This window comes from Kogia breviceps, chromosome 14 (genome assembly GCF_026419965.1).
Source record: "Kogia breviceps isolate mKogBre1 chromosome 14, mKogBre1 haplotype 1, whole genome shotgun sequence".
NCBI classification, from domain to species: domain Eukaryota; kingdom Metazoa; phylum Chordata; class Mammalia; order Artiodactyla; family Physeteridae; genus Kogia; species Kogia breviceps.
In genome coordinates, this window is record NC_081323.1 from 86,088,449 (window position 1) to 86,107,214 (window position 18,766).

At 50.0% G+C, this 18,766-nt stretch overlaps 1 protein-coding gene across 1 annotated transcript in view; it reads right to left on the minus strand.

Annotated features, from left to right (window-relative positions):
• Nucleotides 1-18,766, minus strand: part of LMTK2 (lemur tyrosine kinase 2) — a 182,499-nt gene that overhangs the window by 114,114 nt on the left and 49,619 nt on the right. The window contains exon 3 of the mRNA XM_067012354.1: nt 10,006-10,706. The gene's annotated coding sequence lies outside the window, so the exon portion shown is untranslated. The remainder of the gene's footprint in view (nt 1-10,005; nt 10,707-18,766) is intronic.

Consider the following 18,766-nt stretch of genomic DNA (forward strand, 5'->3'; position numbering starts at 1 on the left):
AACAAACCCCTCAAAAAATGAATGGAGGGCTTCCCTGGTGGCGCAGTGGTTAAGAATCCGCCTGCCAATTCAGGGGACATCTGTTCAATCCCTGGGCCCGGAAGATCCCACATGCCACAGAGCAACTAAGCCCGTGCGCCACAACTACTGAGCCTGAGCTCTAGAGCCCATAAGCCACAACTACTAAGCCTGCGTGCCACAACTACTGAAGCCCACACACCTAGAGCCCGTGCTCTGCAACAAGAGAAGCCACGACAATGAGAAGCCCGTGCACGGCAAAGAAGAGAAACCCCCGCTCGCTGCAACTAGAGAAAGCCCCCGCGCAGAAAAAAGACCCAACGCAGCCAAAAACAAAAACAAATTAATTAATTTATTTTTAAAAAATGAGTGGAGCAGAGGGATACTGGAAGGATAAAGGCCCAAATGTTAGCTCTGGTTAAGCATGGGTGGTGAGATGATTTTCCACACTCTCCACAAATTTACGTTGCTTTCTTTTTCGGTACGCGGGCCTCTCACTGTTGTGGCCTCTCCCGTTGCGGAGCGCAGGCTCATCAGCCATGGCTCACGGGCCCAGCCGCTCCGCGGCATGTGGGATCCTCCCGGACCCGGGCACGAACCCGCGTCCCCTGCATCGGCAGGCGGACTCTCAACCACTGCGCCACCAGGGAAGCTCTATGTTGCTTTTAAAGTAAGACAAATTTAGGGAATTCCATGGCGGTCAAGTGGTTAGGACTCCACACTTTCACTGCCGGGGGCCCAGGTTCAGTCCCTGGTGGGGAACCTAAGATCCCCCAAGTTTAGCGGTGCAGCAAAAAAAAAAAAAAAAAGATTGAAACAAATCTATAAAACCCATATAAAAGAAGGGGCATACGCTATATATAAGTCCACACCAGCATGTCATAAAAAACTCTCCTCTCTTGGGGTCTCTAAGGAATTTGTAACCACGGGCTCTGGGGTCCCCACGAAGAGACACACCCATAAATGCCCAGAGCAGCACAGGGCTCCAGAAGATGCCCAGAAAACACTTGATGGTCAATGGCTACAGTGGAAGTTTAATGAAAGCAGTTTCTGAAATGAACTGCCATTGCCCTAAGGGCAGCAGACGCAGCTATAAGGGACCTGCTGTGACAGGACAACGCTGCTCTTTATATCTAAGCAGAGCCTCTCAGTGCTGCCCCTCTGACTCACGCCTGGGGACCCCCCTCACAGACCGCGCCACCAGATAGGCCACTAGGTGGCGCGCGTCAGCCTGACTCGACGACTGGTCCAGCCAACAAGGCGGACTCTGGTTGCCGTGGATACCGCTGGGCGGGGGCGGAGCCAAACTGGAGCCAAGAAGGAAGGGGCTGGTCTCATCTGTCTGCCACCCTCCTGTTACCAATCCCCACCCCATCGCCTCCAATCCTGTCGCCCCACCCGCAGCTCTCAGTTTCCCTGTCTTCAGAAGTCAGAGACTGGGGAGGAGTGAAAAACAAAAGGAAAACTTTTCAGGACTTTTTTTTATTATTATTAAAATTATGGAACGGTTCGAACATACAGAAAACTATACAGAGTAAAAAAAACCTCTCATGCACCCTTCATCCAGAATAAATATATGTTAACGTTTTTGTTTTACATGTTTCTGATTTTTAAGAAATCCCCCTTGGATCCCTCCTGAATCTCACTTTCCTCTCCCTGGAGGCAAAATCCCTAACTTGAAGTTGGCCTTTATCCTTCCTGTCTACGCTTTTCTACTTTCACTACCTCAGTAGTATCCATAAGCAATGGAGAGTATTGTTTTTGTTTTCAAATGTACATTTTCACACCAAACATAGTCTTCAAACTGCTTTGTCACCCAACATACTGTTGAGATTTATTCTTGATAGATGTTCATTTTCACTGCCTTAGAGACGTCCTTTGTTTTAACATACCCATTCTTACTTTGTTTAAATAGGGTCATTTCTAGTGTTTCCAGTTTTTTTGCTATTACAAACAATGCTGCAGTGAACATCCTTGCTCTTTGCTCCTGGTGTCCCATACAAGAGATTCTTTCTGGAATACGTTTAGGAACACGAGTTCTGGGTTGTGAGAGATGAGTAGCCTCCAGTCACCAGGGATTGCTGATCGCTCGGTAAGGGAGTGAGGCAATCTCTACTCCCACCGGCAGGGTGCAAGCTCCCATTTCCCCAAGTCCTCACCAGGACTTAGTGTTGCTACCCTTTCCATTTTTCAGCTTCACGTCTTCCTGCCAGCTCCTCAGGGAGGTGAGAGGAGGTGGCTCACTGATAACAGTGGCTGATCTTTGAACTGCATCCCTAGTGGACGTTTTTGGTTGTTTTTTTGTTGTTGTTGTTGTTTTTGCTGTACGCGGGCCTCTCACTGTCGCAGCCTCTCCCGTTGCGGAGCACAGGCTCCGGACGCGCAGGCGCAGCGGCCATGGCTCACGGGTCCAGCCGCTCCGTGGCATGTGGGATCTTCCCGGACCGGGGCACGAACCCGTGTCCCCCGCATCGGCAGGCGGACTCTCAACCACTGCGCCACCAGGGGAGCCCCCTAGTGGACTTTTAAGAATACGTTTTTTAGCTTCTCCTTTTGCACAGACCTGTGGGGAGTAGGGCAGGCTCCTGCCCTGGGTACCATCGGTTTCTTCTAAGTGCCCACAATGCCATCAGAATGAATGCCCTTGACCTCACTCCTTGTCACCTCTGCTTGCTGCCTTCCTCCCACCCCGTTTCCTTCCTCGCTGTGCTCTTAATCTGCCCAGTCCCAGCAGAGTCAGCAGAGCAGGGCTGGCTTCCTGGGTGAGTGACGCGTGCAGTTGGCAGGACCCCACGCTCAGAGGAGATGGGGTTCCCGTGTTTAGCTTCATGCTCTGCTCTCACTGTCTTGAAACTCTTGACAATTTTCTCTTTGAACCTGTGTCTGTTAAGTGAGGCCCGATGGGACAACAGCACAGGTACATAAACAAGAGGGAACCTGAAATAAGCATGTCCGTGGTTGTCTGCCACCCCATTTGCTTACTGACATTCCGGATGCTCCGACGGACCCATGGCGTGTGGGCGTTCAGGGAGGCTCAGAGCTAGGATAAGGGGTAAGCAAAACGGGGGCCATCCATACCATGGAGTGTCCTTCAGCCTTAACAGGGAGAAAATTCCGATACAGGCCGCGCCACAGATGAACCTTGAGGACATTCGGCTCCGTGAGATAAGCCAGTCGCAAAAGGGCAAATGTTGTACGATTCCACTGACATGAACCTATTCTAGGTTCCTGGAATAGTCACACTCATAGAGACAGAAAGTTTGAGGGAGGTTGCCGGGGGCTGGAGGAAGGGAAGATGTGGAGTTTTTGTTGAATGGGGACAGAGTTTCAGTTTGGGAAGATGAAAAAGTTCTGGAGACGGATGGTGGTGACGGTTGCACAACGATGTAAATGTACTTAATGCCACTGCGCCACACTCTTAATAAATGGCTAAAATGGTAAATTTTATGTTAGATATGTTTTACCTTAATAAAAATCATCACCACCGGCAAAAAAAAAAAAAAACCCCACAACAACCCACTTTCCTTGAAATTAGGTGGGAGCTGCTTCATGCTGGGGGCGATGCAGGTCCCAGTGGCAGCCCTGAGTGTCTGCGGACCTGTGAGCACATCAGTATAAGCCCCTTGAAGGAGCCCAGCCCCTCTGCATGCAGAGCACCGCGGACTGAGGCGCTCACCCTGCCAGCCCTCGGCGCAGAGGTGGGGGGCGGACTGCCTGTCTCCCGCCTTGGGAGGCTCTGTACTCACTCCCCCCTCTCGAGCTATATCAACTGCACCACCAGCAACAAAGGACAAAACAAAATGAAAGTTGCCCACGCCAACACATACATCTCTCTGCCTTCCGTCCAGTGTTTGTTCACCCGCAGGTGTATTTGTGCCCGGTTTGAGTCAGCACAGAGACACTTTGGGATCCTGCTTGTTTTACTTCAATGTTGTGGACATTTTCATACATGGCTGCAGTCCTCGTGGTTGTTATTTTTAAGAGCTGGGAAACAACATCCCATCTGGTCAATGTACCATGATTTATTTTGCCCTTCTCCTACTTTTGGACGTGTGGCCTGTTTTTAGCCTCCCGCGAATTTAAGGAGTGGCCTGGCCAGCTGAGCACTTTCGTGCATCAGGATTTCGTCCTTGAGTCTCAGGCCAGCATGAGACGTGCCCTGGCTGTGTCCCAGAGCGTCTCCAAGAACCCCAGGAGCTGGAGCAGGCACTCAAAGAGCCCAGGTTGGGGAAGCACCTGAGCCGTCAGTGGACCCCAAGAGGACCCCAGAAGGGAGCACACACTGCGGGACACAGGCACCTACATGGGCCACATGGATGCTGCCAAACTTTTGCAATTTCAAGTTCGAGGGAGCCCAGGGCCAGCCTCAAGGTCAATAATTTCCCAGAAGGACCCAGAGAACTCTGCAAAGCTACTGTACTCATGGTTATGGTTTATTATAGCGAAAGGACATATATTAAGGTCAGCCAAGGGCAGAGGTTCATGGGGCAGAGTCCAGGCAGGTTCTACACACAGAGCCTCCAGCTGCCTCCCTGCAGCGGAGGCATGGACAGAGCCAAAGAATAAGGTTATGTATTGATCAGTTGATGAAAAGGTGATCAGAGGCTGGTGGGAACCTAACCCCATATTTTCCCCATAAGCAATGGTTCTGTGTTCACTAATTCAGTGTTGGCGGAGATTTTACAGAATATAATGACCTCGAATAATAGGAATTGACTGTAAGTGAAGTCATGGGTGGTGTGAGACTATCACAGAAGACAGCGTAGGGTGAAGGGGGACAGCATCCATCCTGGTGCAGGAGGAGGGGCCTGAAAAGCAGACTGGGAAGGCAGGTCCAGTGAGGCAGAGGAAACTCCACCAAGCCCAGCAGAAAGAACCTTCTGGCATCTCCCCTGCCAAGAGGACAGGTGAGAACAGGACTGAAATGCCCCGGCTCTAGTGACATGGAGGTCATCCCTGATGACCTCAGTGGCAGGGTGGGGACAGACAGGGGCTCGAGAGAGCATGGGGGATGGGAGGCTGTTAGCTTAGAGACATCTTTTGGGGAGTTGGGCTGTGAAAGGGAGAAGAGAGAAAGCTGGTGTTAATTAAAGGGGGTGAGGGGTCCTGAGAGTGTTCTTTTTTGTGTGCTTTGTTTTGTTTCCAATGAGAGAGGTTAAGGGCTGTTGAAAAGCCGAGACGGGGAGGATCCAGTGGCTGGAGAGATGGGGTGGGGGTGGGGGAAGGGGGGGGGGTCCAAGCCCCATGGGGGGTCCGGATGGAGGGAGGGGAGAGGGGCATTGGGTGTTTCTAACTAGAGGCTCCCAGGATCTTTGTGAAGTGGGAGGCGAGGCCACTGGTGACAGGGTGTTATGGGGAGGTAAGGGGCAGAGATCTGAGGTTGGAGGAGAGAAGGGGGAGGTTGAAATAGTTATCGCAGAGTGTGGGGGCGTGCCGTGGGCCCTGGGGGACAGCCGTGGAGGATGTACAGCAGAGCCCCTGAGTCCTCTGACTCTCCAGGCCCCCCGCCCCCTTCGCCCTCTCCTCAGCTGCTCAGGGCCAGACCCAGAGAGAGCACCTCGCCTTTGTTCCTGAAATCCCACCCCCCAAATCAGCTGGCACCAATGTAGCAGAGGGTATCCATGCAAAGAAATCTGAATTTAAAAGATGTCAACATACAAACTACCACCATCTCAGCCCAGGGAATGGAAAGCAACTGTGGGACGTGTTTACAAGATCCAGGGCTTTGGGACGGTGGCTTTAAAAGGGGTTTTGTGGTCACCTCTTTCCGATTTCGAAGGATGGCCCCGTCCCCACAGCCGGTGGAAGAGAACCAGAGCCCGTCTCCCCACCGTCCTCACCGCAGGCGCCATCTGTGCCTGAGAACAGCTCGCCCCATGTGGCTGGCTCTGTTTCTGGAAACCAGCAAGGGGATGAAGTATCTCCGATGTGGAGCCCACGGGAGACCCACACGTATGAAGCAAGCAGGCCAAAAAAAGGCAGAGTCCAAAATAGATTCTGTCTTTGGCAGAAAATGACTTCGTGCCAGAATGGAAAAGATTGACCAAAATGAGCCATTTTCAAGGCCCTCTGAAGGAACATGCATGTGGAGAACGGTGAGTCCAGAGGTGAGAGCCAGCAGAGAAGGGTCGAGAGGCCTTTTCCGGAGCTTTCTCTACATGTGGCCAGTGCTGCCTTCCGCCTGGGCCACAGTGCCGGGCCTGGCCCTCACGGCGCCTTGAGGAAGCCCAGATGCCTCTGGTCAGGGTGACACTGGGGGTTCTGAACATCTCTCCTGGGTTGGCCTTAGTGCTGAGACCAGGCCCCGCTCTCACGGGAAGCCCATCACCCAGGGCTTTCTGCCTAAAAGAGGTCCAAGAGCCACGATCCCAGCAACAGGCTGCCTTTCTCCAAGGGGCCTTAAGCCCAAACGGTAGGTAACTGGGAGATTTCAGGATGGATGTGGGCCCCTGGGGGGTGCAGATGCCCAGGCCACAGGAACCATCTCCCAGGATGCACTGAAGGCAGAACCGTGGGAATCACTTGGAAGGAAGACCTTACTAGAAAAACACAATGATATGTATATCAGGACATTTCTAAGAACAGCAGGAGAAAAACCATGGTGGTTTCCAAGAAAACGGCTTTTTAAATGTTAAGCAAATCTGCAGGCAGCAAAGGAAAAAATAGATAAATTGGAATACCTCAGAATTTAAAATTTGTGTGCATCTAAGGACACCATCAGCAGCGTGAAAAAGCAACCCATGGAATGGGGGGAAATAGATGCAAAGATTACATCTGATAAGGGGTTAATATCCAACATATATAAAGAACTCCTACAATTCAACAACACCCACCCCCACCCCAAACCATATGATTAAAAAGGGGCAAAGGTGGACTTCCCCTGGTGGTGCAGTGGATAAGACTCCGCGCTCCCAGTGCGTGGGGCACAGGTTCAATCCCTGGTCAGGGAACTAGATCCCACGTGCACGCCGCAACTAAGAGTTTGCATGCCGCAACTAAGGAGCCCACGAGCCACAGCTAAGGAGCCCACCGGCTGCAACTAAGACGCGGTGCAACCAAATAAATAAATAAATATTTTTTTAAATGGGCAAAGGGTTCAAGTTGACATTTCTCCAAAGAAGATATACAAATGGTCAACGGGAAAAGATGCTTAACATGTCTAATCATTAGGGAAGTGGAAATAAAAACCACAATGGGACACCACTTCATACCCATAGGATGTCTACTGTATTAAAAAAAACCAAAAAAGACAGTGACAAGTGTTGGTTAGTCTGTGGGAAAAGTAGAACACGAGTGCACTGTTGTTAGGAAATGGAAAATGATGAAGCTGCTGTGGAAAACAGGATGATGGCTCCTCAGAGAACTAAAAGTAGAATTACCATACGATCCAACAATTTCACTTCTGCGCATACACCCAAAAGCACTGAAAGCAGGGTCTTGGAGAGATATTTTCACACCCATGTTCACAGCGGCATTGTTCACAACAGCTAAGACGTGGACGCAACCCGAGTGTCCATCGACAGATGAATGAATAAGCAAAACGTGGTAATACAATGGGATATGATTCAGCCTTACAAAGACAGGACATCCTGACACCTGCTACAACATGGATGGACCTTGAGGACATTATGCAGAGTCAAGGAAGCCAGTCACAAAAGGTCAAATTCTGTATGATTCCACTTCGACGAGGTACCTGGAGCCGTCAAATTCATAGAGACAGGAAGTAGGATGGTGGTTGCTGGGGGCTGGGGGAGGGGAGGGAATCAGTGTTTAATACGGAGAGTTTCAGATTTACAAGAGTTACGGGGATGGACGGTGGTGATGACTGCACAACCGCGTGAATGTACTTCCTACAACTGAACTGCACACTTGAAAATGGTTAGGATGCTAAATTTTATGGTATGTGCGTTTTAACACGATGAAGAAAAACATTTTGCATTAAAATACAAAACCACTATTGAACTAAAAAAATAAAATAAGTACAAGATTCTCTTTCGTCAGTTTGGAGGAAATCTGGAAATCTGCCAACCCAGGGGACAGTCAGCAGCTTTGGCTCCAACATGAGAGGGGTCCCCAAGCGTCCGGGAGATGAGACCCCCTCCACCGACGAGGAGGGAACAAACCAGCGAATCCCACCCTCTTTTCCTCTTTCCAGCATCTGAGTCAACGCTGATTCTGTTCCTTTGCCCCAGAACAAAACCTGAGCTGCATGGTGCAGGACTGGTTCATCCCGAAGACGCTGGCAGGCGGGCCCTGCCCCCGGGCACCGTCTGCACGCAGCAGGGACAAGTTAGCACATTTCAGAGCCTCTCCGCTCCCCTCTGCTGCCCGCTCTCTTGGCTCACCCTGCATCCTGGGGCGCAGCCCAGCACCCGTCTTTGTCCTTGGCTCTGGGCTTAAGGAGAAGTTTAAACTTTCTGCTTAAATCATAAGAAATTTGATCTGGCCAAGCACTTTCCCCAGATTTAGCCACTTATCCTGTTTTGTTTGCAAATATCAGGTGCATTCTCTCAGGATAAAAATAGCGAGAGGTCATTATGTGGCAGGGCCCTGCTTGGACGCCAGGCCCCGGGGTCTGTGCATGGGCTCAGCTTAGGGTGTGTAATGGCGGGGAGTCCCGCAGGAGGCAGCACCCTGCTGCCGGACACCCGTAGGGCCCCATCCAGGAGCACCCAAAGGTGAGCCTGGGAACCTCTCTACATTTCTCCAGGAGGAGCCTGGAGGCCGAGAATGTGCTGCCAGAAACTTGGGGGGAGGTGATTTCTGACGTCAAGTCCCTGGAGTGTGGGGACTAATGGGACAACTGAGGCTGGGGCCAGGCCTGAGCATCTCTGAGGGGCCCTTTCTTGGTGGGCTCAGGACCCTCTTTCAGGCCAGACCCTAGTGATGAACTGATAGGAAGACCAACCACCTGTGGACCAGCAGGCACAGATGCAAGCACTTCCCTCCCCCTCCTCCCCCTCCCCCTCCCCCTCCTCCTCCCCCCCTCCTCCCCCTCCCCCTCCCCCTCCTCCTCCTCCCCCTCCCCCTCCCCCTCCCCCTCCTCCTCCTCCTCCTCCCCCTCCCCCTCGGTACCACGTGCCCGAAGCACAGTCAACAAACTCGCCTTGAAGGATCCCTCAGCTACGAGATCGGCCCTTAGGACCAGCAAGTTGGTCCCTGCGACAGCATGGCTGGCAGTTAAGAGCCAAATTCTAGTGTTGGTGACCTTGGGCAAATCTTGGCACCTCTCTGAGCCTCAGTGTCCTCATCTGTAAGATGGGGATGTTAAAGTAACATTCCCTCCCAGGGTCGGTTGTGACATTTAAATGAGTTAATTTACATACAAAGCACTTAGAACAGTGCCTGGCACAGAATACGCTCTATATGATGTTATTATTGTTACCTTCTAATGAGTGGAGACAGACCTCCCCCAAAGTAAACCAAGGCCTGAGATAATTTCAAAGACATAACACTTATGAAGAAAACAAAACAGGGAAGGCAGACCTGAATTTGGGAACATGGTAATATGCAAATCAGGACATTCCTGATGACCGGGAGAGGAAAACCAGTGGTTTCCAATTGAGTTGTCTTTCAACACTTAAGATTTCATCACCCAAGTAATACACGGGTTACACTTAATACCTTCTCCGTATGAAACTTGGAAACATCACACATAAGGCTGACCTGAAGCGGCTCCAGAGAGGGTGTGAGGCTCACCCAGGAGCCCACCCTCCTCCCCGGCATCTATTTTTATTGATTCCTGCCTGCGTCATCCTGCTCCCAGAGAGATGAGTTAGTTCACGACAGAAAAGAGAAGTTGCCTTGGCCAGTTGTAAAGAGATTTATAAGTTCCCTGATCTGTTAATTAGATAAGTTCTTTTGAGTCCATACCGAGACCTGCTCTCTGGGGGGACCATTCCCAGGCGGGACCCCCTCCCCAGCACGGCTATTTCTGGCTTCCTCTGAAAAGAGGCATAATGACAAGGCAGAAGGGCTTTTCCTTACCGTCCTCCGTGGCTGCAAAGCTCGCACCTCTTTCCAAAGCATTAGCTCAGCGTGGTGGAGGCCAGGTCCAGGGATCCACTTTTCTTGATTAAACGGAGAATGCATTTGCCGACCAGAAGTTCTGGATTCCAGACTTGGTGCTGGACCGGGTGCAGCTGTCTGTGGGGCCCCGCTGGCAGGGGCGCCAGTGCAAGTCAGCCCCGGGGATGGTGACCGGGAGTGCATGTCCTGTCCCCAGCTCACGGGTGTGAATGGGCCAACGCAGGAACGGGCCTGAAATGCGGGGCTTTCCTCTCCTTCTGTTTCTGAGAACGCCTCCCTCATCACCAGACTCCAAACTCTCAGGCTTCGTTTGGGTTTCAAGGGTCAGCAGAGGCGGGCTGGGGACAAAATAGTCCAAGAGACTCACTCTTGCTTGTCACTTTTTAGCGCAGCCATGGCGATGACCAACACTGTCTCCCCAAAGGACACGAAGGCTACTCTGTCCGCAGCAAAGGTGAGGGCGTCTGCTCTCTTCCCCAAGTGAGGAGGGTCCTGGGGTGTCAGAGCAGCCAGACCTTCAGCACTCAGTCCAATCCTCCTGCTTTCAGATGAGGAAACTGAGGCTCAGAGGGGGGTTGGCTTTCCCCAGGGCCATCACCGGGCTTCCAGACTCCCAGGTTCTGCTGCTGGCACGGAGACCACAGCTCCTCCTGTAGCATCTGGAAGGCAAGGGAGTGGATTACCTTGAGAGACAGCACGGGATCACGGTTAAGTGCACAGGCCCTGGGCTCTGCCTGCCCAGCCTGGGCCTCTGCTTGGCCACTTACCAACCCCAGAACACCAAACAGCCATTTAATTCCCATTTAATAGCCATTTCTCCTCAGGGAGTTCATTTGTAAGACGGAGATTAAAAACAGAAGCTGTTTCCTACAATAGAGCCCAGTATCTGACACGAGGTTAAGCGCTCAATAAATTCTGGATACTATTGTTATCAATTTTGACATCTTTCATTGAGACCTCTTTGTGAATTAGAGAAAATTTATATTCTGGGGAAGGACATGAGAGCCTTCCTTTGCTATCTGTGGCCAGGTCTGTAAATCTGAGATATTGCTTCAGTTGCCATTAGCATCCAAGCATGCCTATAACTAGTGGATAAGTAAAAAAGTCTATCTGTGATGACTACTTCTAGATATAGATACCTCGGCTCCTCTAGAAGAGGATATTTGATATGATTTCCTTAATGACTGTATGCCAAATACATCCTATAAAAGCACCAAATCCCTTCACACCCACTAGGATGCATACAGCAGCGTTATATACAATAGCTCAAAGGTAGAAATGACTCAAATGCCCACCCCGGATGCATGGACGAACAAAATGTGATATATACATACCATGGAATATTATTATTATTTTTTTTTTGCGATACGCGGGCCTCTCACTGTTGTGGCCTCTCCCGTTGCGGAGCACAGGCTCCGCGGCCATGGCTCACGGGCCCAGCCGCTCCGCGGCATGTGGGATCTTCCCGGACCGGGGCACGAACCCGTGTCCCCTGCATCGGCAGGCGGATTCTCAACCACTGCGCCACCAGGGAAGCCCCATGGAATATTATTTGGCCACGAAAAGGAATGAAGTACTGACACCTGCTACAACGCAGACAAAGTTTGACACAAAAGGACAAATATTCTATAATTCCATGTGTATGAAATATTAAGAACAGGCAAATCCATAGAGAGCAAGTAGATGGGTGGCTGTCAGGGGAGAAAGAGGGGGGAGTGAGAAGCAATGGCTTATTGGTGTGGGGTTTCCTTTCGGGGGTGATGACAATGTTTTGGAACTAGAAAGAGGGGTGGCTGTACAACATTGTGAATGCCTTCGAGCCCACTGAATTGTTCACTTTTAAATGGTTAATGTTGTGTGAATTTCACCTCAATAAACACACACACACACACACTCGTTACCCATCTATGAGGAACTTCGGAGGAGATGGCAGGTAAAAGCATGAGGCACTGATTTAGGCTGGGCCACACCTTAAGTTAAAAACAAAAGAAAAAAATAACCCTTAAGGGTCTCTGTGTCTTTTTCAGAATCTGACAGCTTCAACCACAAACCTTTCTTTTGGAAAGGAAATTATGGTAGCTGAATGGGATGTAAATGGGATAAACTTTGTCAGGTAAAAATCCTGGAGAAGGGCAAGGGAGGTGGGAAGACACAAAGGTGATGGATGTTAACTAGACTTACTGTGGTGATCACTTCTCAGTCTAGACAAATGGCGGATCACGATGCTGTACGCGTGAAACTAACATATGTTAATTACACCTCGGTTGAATAAACAAGACACGAGGGAGTTAGTCTCATCTCTCCCAGTACAGCATCAATGGGTGATTGCAAAATTAAAACACGGTATTTTAGAAAAGCCAAAAAAAAAAAGATAAAAATTAAAACAGAATTTTAAATATTCCTGTAGAGATATCAGGCCCTAGTTTGAGAAACGCTGGCTGGGACGTGAGCTGAGTTAGTGGCCTGGCCCCAGACCTTCCAGCCCACCTGTGCCAGCCAGGGCTACGGGCCAGGTGCCAGGAATATGGGCTGTGTGTTCCAGCTGCCTCCCGTCTCCCGGAGCCCTGTCCCACCCGATTGTATCGAGGCCTCCTTTACAGAATAACTAAGTTACTCGGAGTAACTCAGAAACCTCCGTTCCGACGAGACCACGCATGCCTGTGTGGTGGGGCAGAGGTGCCCAGATAGGCCTCAAACAAGACGCCACAGACTCCGGTTCTCCAGGTGGCCTGGCCCCGAGTGGCCGTGTGACCCTGAGCACCTCCCCCAGCCTCAGTGCCCCCCCGAGGCCCCATCTTTAAGATGAAGCAGTTGATCACCGAGTGGGCCTTGAGATCAGGATGCTCTAAAGTTCCAGGGGTTCCTACCGCTTGGGGAAAGCGGCCCCGGGCTCCGCTGCCTGGTCCTCCCCAGGCTCCGTGGGACCCGGTGTGCTCCCCTGTCGCGTGGGGAGAGTGATGCTCACCCCTGGCCCACGCGGCAAAAGAGACACCTGACTAGCTTACACATTCTAAATGCATTTTCCGTGACATTTCGCAGCATTGTCACAGCAACTTGTCAAATCTAAGCACATTTGAATGTGATCTCCCATAATTTGAAATTTAAATAGTTTTGTGGTTCTGTATATTATGTTTAAAAATTAAGCATGGGAACCTTTCTTCGTCTATGAACGTTTGAATTAAAAGAAAGTAATGGGGCTTCCCTGGTGGCGCAGTGGTTGGGAGTCCGCCTGCCGATGCGGGGGACGCGGGTTCGTGCCCCGGTCCGGGAGGATCCCACGTGCCGCGGAGCAGCTGGGCCCGTGAGCCATGGCCGCTGGGCCTGTGCGTCCGGAGCCTGTGCTCCGCAACGGGAGAGGCCACAGCAGTGAGAGGCCCACATACCGCAAAAAAAATAAAAATATTAAAAAAATAAAAAATAAAAGAAAGTAATGGAAGGATTAAAAAAAAAAAAAAGTCCTCCACTCTGGATGATGCGTCGGATGCGCTATGAGTCCTGGGAGGCCCCGCCAGACAGGTAGGTGTCCTGGGGGCTGACAAGCGTGCCGTCTTAGCAGGACTTTTCAGGGACCGACTGACCGCCAGGGGAGTGTGCTCACACCTCTCATCCAGGGCCCCAAATGGGACATCAAATGAGGTAAAAAAGCCCCACCAGCTCCTGCTCTGCCCTGCTCCCTCCCCTGCTTCCCCAGCCAGAGCCCTGGCTATGAAGGGGACCCCACGCTGGAGCCGCCTGGAGGCGGCTCAGGACCCAAAGACAAAAAGCCTGGATTTGGTCCCATCTAGATGACCTTGTACACGTGGGAGAGACTTCTGGAGTTAAACTCCATCTCACCCCATTCTGAGGCTCCATGCTTCCGACGCCACACAAGTCCAAGCTCGCTGACCGTGTCTTTTGCCTGGGAATCTCCCAGAAGTTCTCAGCAAAGATGAAAACCTCTTGTGAAGGCGGGAAAGTCCCCAGGCCTGGGGCGCTGGGAGCGGTGGCTCTGGGCCCCCATCGCGTGAAGGCATACGGCCCTTGTCCCATCAGGACCAATGGCCAAGTCAGCGTGTGGGGTGACACAGCCATGGGTCCCCACGGGCAGAACCAAAGGCGAGAGACCGTGGCAACCCGCAATGTGGCACCTCAGCCAGGAGTGAAAAAATACAGCAAAGAGCAGCCTACAAAAGGATGTGTCTCTTTTTCTCTGTGCCGACCCTTGTGGCTGCCCGGCCTCCCGTGACTGGGTGTCTTTGTCTGTGGGATCCAGTGGAGATATTGATCTGCCTGGGTTGCAATGCCTGGGACAAGGAAGCAGTTAAAAGCTTAGAAAAGGGAAATTCCACTAAACATTGCGATAGCGGCAAAGTAAAGTTAACCTGGATGAACCTTGAGGGCAATGATGCTAAGTGAAATAAGCCAGGCACAGAGAGACAGATGCCATGTGATCCCACTTACATGAGGTCCCTGGAGGAGCCCACCTCATAGAAAGCAGAAAAGAGGAGGGAGATGGGAAGTTAGTGTTTAATGGGGGCAGGGCCAGTGTCATCAGATTGCTTAAGTTTCGAAAGAACTAGAAATCCTGATTTTTAGGTTAAGTTCATTGGGAGTGAACTCAAAAAGTTAAAAAAAATACTTTGTAATCTAACACGATGCAGGCCATATAAAACCCATTTGTCGGTTAAAAAAAAAGAGAGACTGTCATCTGAAGCTTCACCCATGAATATGAACTTGAACTGAAGTTAGGGGATGTGGATTTCACTTTCACTCATCACGATATTTTGTCTACTCTGGAGATACAGCTAGGTTGTCTGCTGCCACGATCGCTCCTGTGGTGTGTACAGTAGGTCCAGTGCCCTTTGCCTGTGTTTTGGGACCTCACCTGGCTGCCGTTCTGTCCCTATGGGGACTTGTCTGCCCCGTGGCTGCAGGTGTGAGAATGATCCAGACCCACCCAGTCCTGGCTCAGTCTGAGCTCCTGACCCATCCCACCACATTATACTTAGGTCTGTTCTCATATTCCTGCCCCATCGCTGAAAGCAGGAATGCAGGAATGCATGCATGAATGAATGAATGGAAGCATGGGCAAGTGGGTGGATGAATGAATGAATGACTGGGTGGGTGGGTGGATGAATGAATGATTGGGTGGGTGGGTGGATGAATGAATGATTGGGTGGGTGGGTGGATGAATGAATGATTGGGTGGGTGGGTGGATGAATGAATGATTGGGTGGGTGGATGGATGAATGAATGATTGGGTGGGTGGGTGGATGAATGAATGATTGGGTGGGTGGGTGGATGAATGCATATGAATGCAGGAAGAGGGTACAGGCCCCTTTCCTGCCCCTGTGGCACTCAATGACCTGGACTCCTAAGCGGCATCGTTCAGCTCCCGGCCCTCTCTCCTCCCCATGTCTGTGCCCACGACCAGCTCTTCGCTGCCACCCCTCCTCACCCCTCACCCCCGCCGGTGCCTCATTTCCTCTCCTCCCTTCTCTGGCTCTTAAGTTCCCTGCACAAAACTCCCTCCTCCTTCTCAGGCTTCACCCCAAATCAAACGGCCTCATGCTCCTCGGGTTCTGCACACGGAGGCTGGGAGATAGGAGTGCTTTTTCCCACCAGAAGCATCGGGCACACTGCAGCCAGCTCAGCCACAGAACAGAGAAGACTTTACACCTGAAACCAGGGGGACCAACCATGATGGAGTTGGTAATGAAACACTAGTAAAAAAAAAAAAAAAAAATCATAAAAAGTTAAAAGGCAAACAAGTTGGGAAAATATTTGCCACAAGCCTGACCCACAAAAACTAAGTAGCCTTATCATATCAGGATATCACACAAATCAAGATGAAAAATACTAAGACATAATAAAAGTAAGTTGTTTTAAATATATATATATATGAAATGAATAATTATATGATACATATGACCACACACACTAGAAAAAAATGAATAAATACAAGATACCATTGCTTTGTCTATTAATTTAACAAAGGAAACAATGATAATATTTGATGAAGGTGTTAGAAAAATGGCACCAATAGACTTACTTGATGCAGAGTTGCCACAAACCTTCAATTTGTAAAAAATGCAGTATCTGTGAAGTGCACTAAAGGGAAGCACAGTAAAACGGGGTGTACCTGCAGTGGTCCAGCTTTATTTTTTTGTATGTGGCTGTCCAGTTTTCCCAACACCATTTATAGAAGATGCTGTCCTTTTCCCATTGTATAGTCTTAGCTCCTTTGTTGTAAATCAATTGACCATATAGTGTGGGCTTATTTCTGGTTCTCTATCCTATTCCATTGATCTATTTCTGTTTTTTCTCTCTGCCAATACCATACTGCTTTTATTACTATAGTTCTGTAATACAGTTTGAAATTAAGGAGCATATGCCTCCAGTTTTGTTCTTTTTCAAAATTGTTTTGGCTATTTGGGGGTTTTTGTGGTTTCACAGAAATTTTAGAATTCTTTGTTCTATCTCTGTGAAAAATGTCATTTTTGAATTTTGACAGGGATTGCATTGAATCTGTAGATTGCTTTGGGTATTATGGACATTTTAACATATTAATTCTTCCAATTCATGAACACAGAGTACCTTTCCATTTATTTGCATCTTCTTCAGTTTCTTTCATCAATGTCTTATAGTTTTCAGTGTACAGTTAGTTCTTTCACCTCCTTGGTTAAATTTATTCCTAGGTATTTCTTTCCTTATGATGCAATTGTATGTAGTGGTTTCATCTAGTTGAAGAAATTATGGATAAATATTTTTCTTTTTATTGTTTCCTGTAATTTCGCCCTGATGCACCTATATTTCCTCAATATTCAGAAAAAAGACATTTTTTAAAGGAGAGGAAAAGGAAAGAAAGAACTAACTAAGCAAACATAGCATGCAGAAAGCCACCTTCATTTGCACACCTGAGCCAGGTCCCTGGTGGGGGAGGAAGGAGAGTTGAGAATCAAGCTTCCCAAGCAACATTCCCTCCAAACACAAGACTTGGGAGCATGGGTAGAGCTAGTTCTGTGACCCCAAGCAAGTTACTTAATCCCTCGGAGACTTTATTTCTTTATCTGCAAAATGGGTGAATAACACCAGTACTTACAAGCTTGCTTCGAGGGTCTAATGCTGAACTGTCCAATATGATAGCCGCTAGCCACATACGGCTATTTCACTGTAAATGTATTAAACTTCAGCCTGTCAGTCCTACTGGTCACCTTTCAAGGGCTCAATAGCCACATGTGTCTAGTGGCTTCTGCATTGAACCGAGCAGATACAGAACACGCCCATCAAGGTAGAAGGTTCTGTTGGACAGAGCTGGTCTGGGGCATGTGCAGTGCCCAGTCCATCATTAGGACCCAAGAAGGCCAGCTCTGATTATGATTCACTGTGAACTCTCAAATCTAGGCCTACTGCAGGGGTAAGGGAAATGAGGAGAAAGCCTCTTGCTGAGAACTTAGGAAAAGGAGAAAAAATAGTGGAGGTGTTGTTGCTGAGGAGAAGAGTACAGAGCTCTTATGACTTCAGCTACCCTCCAGGATGGATGCCCGTCAAATTCCTCCCTGGCATCAGCAGCAGAAGACTCCAGCGGCAAACTCGTATGTTTCTCCCTTCTCCAGAGGCAGAGGCCACCTTTCATAATGAAGTGCTGGAGAAATCTGTGGTTACCTTCACTTCTTGCGATTGGCAAGGAGAATAGCTTTCCCTCAATTGGATACAAAATTTCTGAATCACAAAAAATGTTGCTGTGATAACTATCATTTGTTTTAGACAATTCTGTTCCAGCTGCACTGATTTAAAAGGAGCGTGTGTGTGTGTGTGTGTGTGTGTGTGTGTGTGTGTGTGTGTGTGTGTGTGTGTGTGTAGTCAGCTCTTTGGGGAGCTACAGAGAAAGAACCAGAATTATTTTGCCCTTGGTTGTATCATCCTCATTAAAATCTGACTTCGTTCATTCCACGGAAGTTAAGCCTGGGGGAGGCGGTGTGGGATAAATGTGCATGGGAGAGCTGCATTCAGTATTTCACACTTTAGCATTTCCCAAATTAGGGAAATGGGTCACCTCCTCAGGACTGCTTGATCCAGCTGCCCGCTCGGGGTCAGAAGCGAAGGCAAACCGGGACCTCCACCGTAAGTCCTGTCCGCTGGACGCACATGGGGCGGGTGGGAGGGACAGGGCGTCTGGCTGCTTATTGCACCTCAATACGAGCCCGCCCTGCGAAGTCCCAATTCAGCCCCTTAAGAGGCCCCTCTGCCCAGCGCATCTGTGTTGGAGTCCACAGCTGCCGTCACACTCACTGGGTGGTGTGAAGAGCTGAACGTCAGGACTTTCCAACCCCACCCACAGGGACACTCTTTCCTCCCAGCCTCTGCCTCTGCCTCCTGTCCCCGGGGTCCCTCCATTCAGAGGACCATCCACACAGTCCATGGGCAGCGTGAGGTTGACCTTTCAAGGGGCGGTTGAGCCATCAGTGTACAATCAGCAGTTTCTTGGGTCCTTTGGGAGCCCCCAGAAATGCCATCCTGGCAACACAGGGAGTTGTGATGCTCTTATGTTTAAGAGTCTGGCACTGATGCCGTATGTGGGTTATCGAGCGTCTCTTGCTCCTTGGGCAAGAAGTCTTGCGGGAGAAGGAGTGAAGCTGAACAGCTCGGGGAGGTGGGATACAAGTGGGGCTTTTTGAATCTCTAGGTTACTGGTTCAGCTTGGGTCCCAGGGGAGACACCAAAGGACCCCTCCTCCCCCC